The sequence below is a fragment of the Xyrauchen texanus genome, chromosome 26, assembly GCF_025860055.1.
Source record: "Xyrauchen texanus isolate HMW12.3.18 chromosome 26, RBS_HiC_50CHRs, whole genome shotgun sequence".
Taxonomy (NCBI): Eukaryota; Metazoa; Chordata; class Actinopteri; order Cypriniformes; family Catostomidae; genus Xyrauchen; species Xyrauchen texanus.
Genome location: NC_068301.1, coordinates 23,742,204 through 23,752,782, shown reverse-complemented (window position 1 = coordinate 23,752,782; position 10,579 = coordinate 23,742,204). Strand labels below are relative to the sequence as shown.

The 10,579-nt window shown below is 42.2% G+C and overlaps 1 long non-coding RNA gene across 1 annotated transcript; it reads left to right on the top strand.

Moving 5' to 3' along the window:
- Positions 1-7,207: 7,207 nt before the first annotated feature.
- LOC127619564 (uncharacterized) lies at positions 7,208-9,156 on the top strand. Its single transcript, XR_007967573.1, has 3 exons — positions 7,208-7,264; positions 7,381-8,875; positions 9,007-9,156. It is a non-coding gene; the product is annotated as an uncharacterized LOC127619564 (long non-coding RNA).
- The last annotated feature ends 1,423 nt before the right edge of the window (positions 9,157-10,579 follow it).

Sequence of the window (10,579 nt, the reverse complement as noted above, 5' to 3'; positions counted from 1 at the left end):
TCTGAACATGTCAAAAAGTTGATGGACTTTAAAAAGGACTGTAAAGGAATGTCCAGCCAGAGGCAGATTCACCAAGGACGTCTCCGGTGTTAGATACCTTGCCATTGCACCTCATGAAGTTAAAAGCTTGTAAATTATTTGGTTTTGATTTACTTACAATATATATATAATATATATGCAATACATGAGTACAGAGTCTCTCTCGCCGCTCTCTGAATCCCAAGACAATTATCATCAAAAGGCCCCTTGCATGTGAACACAACCCAAGGGCACACACTGGAATGCACCTAAAAGAAAATGAATACAGAAATGATTAGGATACATACTTGAGTGTTGAATTTTTAATAAGAATAAAGTAATCATTCAAAAGGATATATATAAAAAGGATATATATAATTAAATTGAAGAGACGGGGGATTCTGACCCCAACCCTTCAGTACGTACAGTAAGGGAGTTATTGTCAAAATTTCACCTGTAGTAAGTCAGTGTGGTCAATAGGAAAGCACTACAGCCTTTGGAACAGAAAAAAAATACTTTAGGGGAATTACCGTAATTTTTTTAAATTAATATTTGTATACTGAACGTACAGTAAGGGAGGTACTGTCAAAATTCCACCTGTAGTAAGTCAGTCTGGTCAGTAGGAACATACTATAACCTTTGGAACATGAAAAAATCCCTTTGGTGAATTACTGTAAGTTTTACAAAAAACATTTTTGCGTACTGTATGTACAATAGCCTACACAAAAGTACACTAAAGCAGTCTAGGTGAATACGCAGCAAATATCAAACCTGAAACTATTTTTACCCTGGTTGGGTTTTTTTTTTAAACTTGACTATGTTCATGGTGCTGTCCACGTAGGCTATGTGGTCCTGAAGGTCCTACATGATCAAGTCTGCAAGTTGCTTTTTATATTCAGCCAGCATATCTGCGGAGTTCGCGTTCAATATCTCATGAGCTGAATATTGTTACTACACAAATAACATTGTTTTAATATTTTAATCTCCTCAAAATGAGCTTTCCTTCGGGTTTGCACTTTGCAGATGGTCCCTTCTTAGCAGCCTGCGCATAGAGATCAATGTATTTTGTCCAGTGCGAAGGAAAGATCGTTTTGAGGAAATTTATGTTGTAGCTTCTGGTGTTTTATCTGTAGTTATATGTGATAGGTGTTGTGTGTAGCAACAACGTTTAGTTCACGAGTTACTGAACGCGGAAGTCCGCGAATGTGCGAATATAAAACCAACTTTACCTAAGTATCTCAAACAGCTATCAGTGTGGGTCTCATGTTTCTTTATCTTTTCTGAAAGATGGTGCATGTCTGTTACATCTGTCGCTGTCAAAGCGGTGCTGTCTGCCGTGCCGCCTTCATGGTGAAAGAGTAAGCAGGGGTGGCAGAAGACTGCATTGGCTACGTCGCAGCCTGCTAGCCAGGTTTTTCGTTCATACAAATTTTTGGAAAATCCTCGAGTGTAGGACTTTCCCTCTTTAGTAGAAACCTGTTGAATGATTCAATTTGGTCTGGGAGGTCCTAATTGTTTCGTTGACAATTCATCTTGATTCATTCGCCGACAAAAGGAACTTCTTTCAAAGAGACAATGAAGTTGCAATGAACGCTAACCATCTTGACAGTAGTACAATTGATTGACGCTGATATCATAGAGCACTGGAAAATTTCTAACAGCAAGAATTATCATTTCATCCATCTTTCCGTTACTGCAGGAGCTGAGAGAGAGAGAGAGAGAGAGGATCACGTGAGCTCTCCCGTCGTCTCTCCTATTGGCTGTCACTTCCGTTAGTCGATAGGAGAGAAGACGGGAGAGCTCACGTGATTCTTTCTTTCTCTCTCAGCTCCTGCAGTAACAGAAAGGTGGATGAAAGGCTAATTCTTGCTGTTAGAAATTTTCCTGTGCTTTATATGTCTCTTCCCACGTACAAGGACATTTTTAAGAAAAATACTGCGTGGAAAGGTGTAGCTATCTGAGATCGCGGGGATTTTATGGACCCAGACAGACCGGCATTTGCATTTTCGCCGCAGATAAACAGCCGCTATGGCAAACAGCACGCCTTGTTTCTCATTCATCTTTGATATAAAGCATTTTATGTACTGATTCCATTTATATTTAGTCTTTTCCCTCCAAAATGTTTGATTTTAGTGGCAAGAAAAGAGATTCGCTGTCAACAGCAATGGAGTGGCATCCGTGAATGTCATTTATAAACGTTACTAGGCAACCAGTAGTGGGAACACCCACTAGCGACTTCACCGCCAGCCACTGGCGACCTGCAGCGATAAAGTCGCTGGCAGTGTGTACGCACCTGAACTTTTCTCAACTTTGTCGCGTCGCTGAACACGCCCACATCTAGCACCAACGGTCGCGACAGCTCGTGTCGCCGGAAGTCGCTGTGCTCGCATTGAAAATGAATGGTATTGAGTCGCTGTCGCGCGCGATGTGGCTGGCAGTGTGTACGCACCCTACTCAAAATGTTCAAGACTTGCTGTTAGGCATGCACTGGACGGCAATTTCCCCTCCCACACACAGCGCATAAGCACATGGACTGAGGATTCTACATTCTTCTTTGGGAAATGCAAGGTAATTCTGAGGTACTTTTCAATTTAGTTTATCAGCGAGTCTTTTGCAGACCCCATCGCCGCCACCTCTTCAAGTAGAGTATTATTGACTGATCTATATATATATATATATATATATATATATATATATATATATATATATAACTGGATTGCTCATGACATCACAACAGTGAAGCTACTGCACAAGTCAATTAATCGAATCGAAATCGAATCGGACTGGAAAAAATGAATCGTTAGATTAATCGATGCATCGAAAAAACTGGAGGTGAGTTGTGCTCTTAAATAGTGCTGGTGATTGCTGGATTGCTGGATTGATGACAGGTGCAGGTGATTAGTATTCGGGTGAGTGTGATCTTTGTGTTGTGGATGTGAGTGAGCCTGATTGCCTCCTGACATTACCCCCCCCTCCAGGGTCCGCGCCAGCGGACCGAGGACCCCGACGTCGTGGTGGTCTGCCTCGAGGTCGTGGGGCTGGTCGATGTGGATGTTTTTGGTGGAATTCAGTGAGAAGAGTCGGGTCCAGGATATCGACTCGAGAAACCCAAGATCTTTCTTCTGGCCCGTAACCTTCCCAGTCGACAAGGTATTCTATACGACCACCCCGACGTCGGGAGTCCAGGATTTCGTGGACTGAGTAGATGGGGTCCTCTTCAATGGTAGGTAAGGGAGGGGTCTGGTCAGAATCAGGCTCTGTAGTGGGAGGAAAAACAGAAGGATAATGAGGTTTCAGGAGAGATACATGGAAAACTGGGTGAATCTTGAATCAAGGAGGTAGGTGAAGCTTATATGTGACTGGATTGACTTGATGGAGAATTTTAAAAGGTCCGATATATCGTGGGCTCAATTTACGACATGTTTGGCGTAGACGGATGTCTCGAGTCGAGAGCCAGACAAGTTGACCAGGTTCAAACACAGGGGTGTCATTTCGACGTACATCTGCCAATCTTTTGTGTCTGTGTATGGCCCGTTGGAGATGATGATGGGCATCATTCCACACTCTTTCACTTTCTCGAAACCAGAAATCAACTGAAGGGACCTCGGAAGGCTCACCGGACCATGGAAACAGTGGTGGCTGGAAACCTAGGAAACATTGGAAAGGTGTTAGCCCTGTGGTGGTCTGATGCAAGGAGTTTTGGGCGTATTCTGCCCAGGCAAGGAATTGATTCCACGTGTCTTGATGATCTTGACAGAACGTGCGGAGGAAACGATTCATTTCTTGAACCTTCCTCTCAGTCTGCCCATTAGCCTGGGGATGATATCCCGATGTCAAGCTTATCGTCACTCCGAGAAGAGAAAGAAAGCTTTCCAAACCCGAGAGATGAATTGAGGTCCTCGATCGGACACAATGTCCTCAGGGAGGCCAAAATGACGAAAAACCTGGTTGAAGAGGCTCTCGGCTGTCTCAAGAGCTGTAGGAAGGCCTGGTAAGGGGATCAGTTTACAGGCTTTGGAGAATCTGTCAACTATAATGAGAATGCAGGTGTTGCCTCCTGATGGAGGTAAATCAGTAATGAAATCAATACCCAGATGCGACCACGGCCGTTGAGGAATAGGTAGAGGTAATAGTTTCCCAGAAGGTAAGTGACGTGGAGTTTTAGATATAGCGCAAATTTGACACCCCTGGACGAAGCGTTGTACTTCCTTTCTCATGCCTGGCCACCAATATCGTTGCTGTAGGAGAGTGTAAGTCTGTGTCGCTCCAGGATGACCCGTACCAACTGACGAATGAGCAGATTCGATGAGAGGTAGGTGATATTCGTCTGGGACATACGTGAGGGTGTCTGGGCATTCTGGTGGAGTAGGTTCTAGTCTCGTGGCTTCCTGGATTTGATCATTAATGTCCCATTGAATGGGATTGACGAAACCTGTAGTGGGCAGAACTGGTTCAGGTTCATCAATGGTGTCTGGAAGGGCATGGAGTCTGGATAAAGCATCCGCACGGGTATTCTTGGATCCTGGATGATAGGTGATATAGAAGTGGAACCGAGTGAAGAATAAAGCCCAACGGGCTTGACTTGGGTTTAGTCTCTTGGCTTCTTTGAGATACTGAAGGTTCTTATGATCGGTAAGTACCGTGAAAGGATGTTGTGCCCCTTCGAGCCAATGTCTCCACTCTTCCAAAGCCAGTTTTATGGCGAGGAGTTCCCTGTTACCCACATCAAAATTCTGTTCAGCTGGGGATAATTTTTTTGAAAAGAAGGCACAGGGAAGAGGTTTATGGGAATCCACCTGGTGCTGAGGAAGTATGGCACCTACTCCAGTTGTGGAGGCATCGACTTCAACGATGAAGGCGAGGTCTGGGTTAGGGTGGCGTAGAAGAGGAGCAGAAATGAACTCGTTTTTCAACGTCTGGAAGGCATGGTCAGCTTCAAGGTTCCAGGACAGGGATTTTGGTTTCCCTTTCAGGAGAGAGGTAAGAGCAGAGGTTATGGTACTGTAATTGTTAATGAACCTCGCGATAGAAATTCGTGAAGCCAAGGAATCGTTGGAGCTCTTTTACTGTTTGCGGAGTGGGCCATGAGGTGACTGCCATGACCTTTCCTTCATCCATCTTCACCCCTGCTTACCCACAATGTACCCAAGGAAAGTAACCGAATCTTGATGGAAGATGCATTTCTCTGCTTTTAGGAAAAGGGAGTGATCTCGTAATCGTTGGAGAACACTGGAGACATGTCGTTGATGTGAAGATTCGTCTTGGGAGAAGATAAGAATGTCATCAATATATACTATCACAAATTTGTTGAGGAAATCACGGAGTATTTCGTTCATGAAATCTTGAAACACCGAAGGGCGTTGACCAGACCATACGGCATAACAAGATATTCAGTAGTGGCCAGAGGGGTAATGAATGCGGTCTTCCACTCATCCCCCTCTCAGTATCCGGATTAGATTATACGCACTTCTGAGGTCAAGCTTGGTGAAGATACTAGCCTCGTAGCTGTTCGAGTGATGTGGGTACGAGAGGGAGTGGGTACCGAAACTTGATGGTGATCTTATTCAAAGCCCGGTAATCGATGCAAGGTCTTAGACCACCATCTTTCTTTGCCACGAAGAAGAAACTAGATGCTGCTGGCGAAGTTGATGGACGAATGTACCCCTGATTTAGGGCTTCTTGTATATACTCTTCCATGGCTCGTTGTTCTGGGATGGAGAGAGAATAAATGTGGCCACGGGGCACCGATGTATCAGGTTCCAAGTCAATGGCGCAATCCCAAGGTCTGTGTGGGGAAGATGAGAGGCCTTTTCAGGACTAAATACGTCTGCAAAGGAGGCATAACAGGGTGGAATTTCCATGGTCCGTTTTGCTTGAGGGCTCTCGATAGATGTCACAGCAATGGAGATAGTTTGAGACGAAGTAGAGGCAGGTCTTGGAAGCTTAGGGAAGCAGGTAGAGAAACAAGTAGAACCCCAGCGCAGAATTTCTCCGTTGTTCCATGAGACATCAGGATTGTGCTGGATGAGCCAGGGTCTGCCAAGAATGATCGCAGAAGTGGAATTTTCTAACACCAAAGAGTGAATGGTTCTTCGTGTAGACAACCGACTCTTAAAGTGATTGGTTTTATTCTGTGTTTTACATACCCAGGATTCAAGGTCTTTCCAGTCACTGATTTGGCTGTGAACGGGGTTGAGCAGAGGATTTTCGGGAGTTGAAGTTGCCGGCAGAGGTCGCCCGAGATGAAATTACCCGCTGATCCTGAATCAATGAGGGCTGTAACTGAGATGGTAACATCAGTAGAAATCAATGAAACGGTGGTGGATAAAGGAGCAATATTGAGGGGACTGACTACCAACGAACTCACCAAGAGATGAGGTGGACGGACAGGACAACCACCGATGTAATGAGAGTTGTCCCCACAATACAGACAGAGATTATGGGTCATGCATCTGGTTCTTTCTGATGGAGAAAGACGGGTATGGTCAATTTGCATAGGCTCAACCCCACGGTGATCTGGGATATCAGCAGGCCTAGACGAGGAAGAATATGATGATTGGTGAAGATCTGGGTAACAATTTTGAACTCGGCGAGAGACTCGGATAGATTGTTGAATAAACTTCTCAAGGCCCATGACATCATCATAAATTGCGAGTTGTAATCTGAGGGCTGGATTTAATCCTTGACGGTAGGTTGTCATGAGTGCTCTCTCATTCCATCCACTCGTGGCGGCAAGGGTTCTAAACTTTATAGCATAGTCAGTTATAGACATTTGTCCTTGTTGGAGGTGATATAACTGCTCACAGACTGATGAATCATCTACAGGACAACCAAATACTTCTTTAAAGTGTGTTATGAAGTTTTGAAGAGAGTCAGTAACCGGTCCTGTCTGATTCCACATGGATTCTGCCCATTGAAGTGCTCGGCCAGATAAGAGTGAAATAATGAAGGAGATTTTTGAACGTTCAGTTGGGAAATTGTATGGTTGTACCTCTAGAGCGAGTGAGCACTGAAGGAGAAATCCGTTGCAATCCTCCTCCCGGCCAGAGAAAGGCGCTGGTTTCATCATAGGGCAGAAAGTAAACAGCGGTGGTGGAGCGTCAGATGCGGAAGTGAGAATCGCTGCAGCTCCAGCTCACCGAGCTCAGGCGGGAAATTCCAGCTGGATTAATCACAGGATTAGTTTGTTCGAATCCATAGCGGTTTTGGTCAAACCTTCTGTCAGGATACACACTAGGACAACAAGGTTAGAAGGATTCAGAATAACTTTTAATGAAGCTTTCGTAGGACAGTAGGGAAGTTCAGATGCATCAACGGCGCTGTGAGTATAATACTGATGAATGACCGTCTTTTCTCTTGCAGATAACGGCAGGCTTGAGTGTGGTAAGTATCACAATCCAAAGGACGCGGAGTATGAACACCAGGGAGATGGAGGAGTCTCTGGACGAGGGAAAACAGGTAAGTAACACAAGGGTGTACTGAGGAAACAGACTGGAATAGTCTCAGGAACAATCGTCTGAAAAGCACAGAGAGCAGGTTAGTGGATATTTCCTCGTTCAAGGTTTGACAGAGACTGGAGGTGAGTTGTGCTCTTAAATAGTGCTGGTGATTGCTGGATTGCTGGATTGATGACAGGTGCAGGTGATTAGTATTCGGGTGAGTGTGATCTTTGTGTTGTGGATGTGAGTGAGCCTGATTGCCTCCTGACAGTCGGTGCATAATTTGGTTGCACCACCTGTTCTTAAGGCAAGTCTTAACTAGTAAGTCGTAAACTCTCCGTAAAGTGATGCGTAGTCGCATAATATGACATTTAACTGCATTGATCCAATAAGTAGCCTTCATATTTGTACACAGAAGTATTAAATAGCCATGAACTTCAATTTGATTTTTTTACGGTTGATGTACAAACCTTGTCTTCTCATGTAACTGTCACTGTGAACGTCACAAGAGCAGCTCTCTTGAGAGACATATTTTGATAATTAAAATATTATTTTAATTATTTAACATTTTATGCTTATATATGTGACTGTCATTCATGTTTTTGAAGCCTGAAAAGGAAATCATACCCTTATTTTATATGACTCAAGCTGGGGTTGCAACCTTCTTTTTTTGTCCTTTGCTGAGCACATGCCTGTGTGTTGAAACTTGACACCGGGCGACACATCCTGAAAACTGCACTGTTTGAACGGTTTCATGCTGAAGAGATGCTTAAAAGTAAGGTTTTTTCTCTCTTGTAAATGTCAACATCATTATGTATGTCGATATGATTGATGCCTGTCATGCAAAACATGAGCTTATTTATGTCATAAAATATCAGTCTGCTTTTTTATTCCATCTGTTACTCCTTGTCGGAGACTTCCGTAAATATTTAGTTTATACGTAGGGTTACGTTCTACTGAAGTTTAATGGTGCAAAGCTCAAATATTTAGTAGTGCTTAAAAAGTAGTTAAAAGTTTATATCAAACTTTTATTTTTTCTTATTTTTTGCAGTGCAAGCTTGCCCAGAGTTTTCCTAAGCCGTTTGGAGTGTGATGCAGCACATGTTTCCTTGGCAATGAAGTGGAGCCTGATGTTTGTGCAGCTTTCTGCAATGCACTGAGTATGAAGATGTGATTGTTGTATGGTTCTAGGTTGAACATGTTTGCCTCCTTGAATGCAGAACCACCATGGAGATCCAGAACCTTTGTGGGGACAGAGATGGGCCTTGTGAGTGTGTGCTGTTGAAGAAATTTCTTAGCTTTCTTGCAGACTTTCAGGACGCTATCTGACGGTCTTCTAAATCCACCTCAGGACTTCATGTCGATCAGTGTGTTCATCTTGGGAAGAGCTCTCTCAGACACGGAGTGCTGATAAACAGGTTGTGCACAGAATCATCTTCATAGTTGTTTTAACTGCAAAGCCTGCTATGTACCCCCACCACAGCCTCTTTGAACATGGACAAGCTAGGAAGACATACAGTGATGTTTTTCTCTGTGTCTTCTGTTTCAGGCTGAACGTCACTGCCTGAAATGCCAGCATATCAGAAGATGTTGCCTCCAGTGTGACTGTGCTATCCGGTGGAGAACTGTTGCCACTTGCTCTGATGGCTTGTCTTGCTGCCATTCTTTTGAAAGCTGAATAATGTGGGATTGCTGTTAAATCCATTATCAGATTTGTCCCCACATATCTGCAAATTTGTATTGTATTGTTCAGTTTAAGTCAATTTTTGTTTGTACTTGGAAGGTTTTGTTATTGAACAAATAAATATGTATGATTTCCTTGAGTGTGCATATGTCAATAAACTTATTTCTGATTATGATTTAAAAGATCAGGGGATTGTTGAAATAATTAAATGCTTACAAGCTGGTATACATATTCCAGAAATGAATGCAAATGGATAATTCCATTAAGTAAAGGTAAATTCATTTGTGCATATATATATATATATATATATATATATATATATATATATATATATATATATATATACTCACACACATACTGCATATGAACTTATGTGTGTATACTACATCTTTATATTTGGTTCTTCTGGATTTATTCTTAAGATGTACTGTCTAGTTACAATATCAACACAAAGCTAGTCGTTTTTATTAACAACTTTAAAACTTAAATTAGTTAACATTTACTATATAATATACAAAAAATAAGAGTTAGTAATGTTGGCAAATTATGTAGATGTATATATAATATGTCAACATTATGAACAATGTGCATCAAATGGTTTAAACTATGGAGCCAGAGAAACATTGCATCCTGTAACAAAATGCAGATGTCGCTAGTGGATACTTTTGCTTTAAAAAGTGGTATTAATACACTTTGGTGTTGTATTTTTAATGTTGATTATTAAAGATTATGATTGTTATGCCCACTCTACATGGGGATAACGACTAATGTGTGCTTAATAGGTACATAGTCATAAATTGCAACCTGTTGGCACTTTAGCCGCATCCTTAAGTGAGTGTTGTTTCACGGTTAAACGCCGCACATTCCGCAATGACCTCTCGGTAGGGAATAGTAAGATGGCCGCCAGAGTACTTCCGGTAGCTTCACCTACTGCTGGCAGTTTAGAATTCTATGAGCAATCCAGTTATATATATAGATCAGTGGTATTATTATCATTATTAGTGTTATGTATATCTTATTTAAATATCAGAAAATAAACTTCAACAGGCATTTTTTTTAATACCTGTTTCCATTTTAGTCATTGTCCAAGTGGCCCACAATTTGAAGAAACTTATGCATCTTATTTTGTTTCTTTTACTTTTGAGTGATGGATTAACTATTATTATTATTATTATTTGTAGAGTAGCAGATGATGACCTACTATGCAGTGGAAATGTAAGTTCTGCACTTAAACATCTGAAAAGAGGGCACAACTTCTTAAGCACTATCGCAATTGAATTGCTTGAATTGTTTCAATACCATGTCTCCATTCCGAATGTCCATGTCATTCTATGTATTAATTATTATCAAAAATCAATTTCCAACCAAAACTTGAAGAATGTATGGGCTGTTGAGAAATCTATAGACAATTTGCTTTGAGGGGAAACATAAGTTCTTC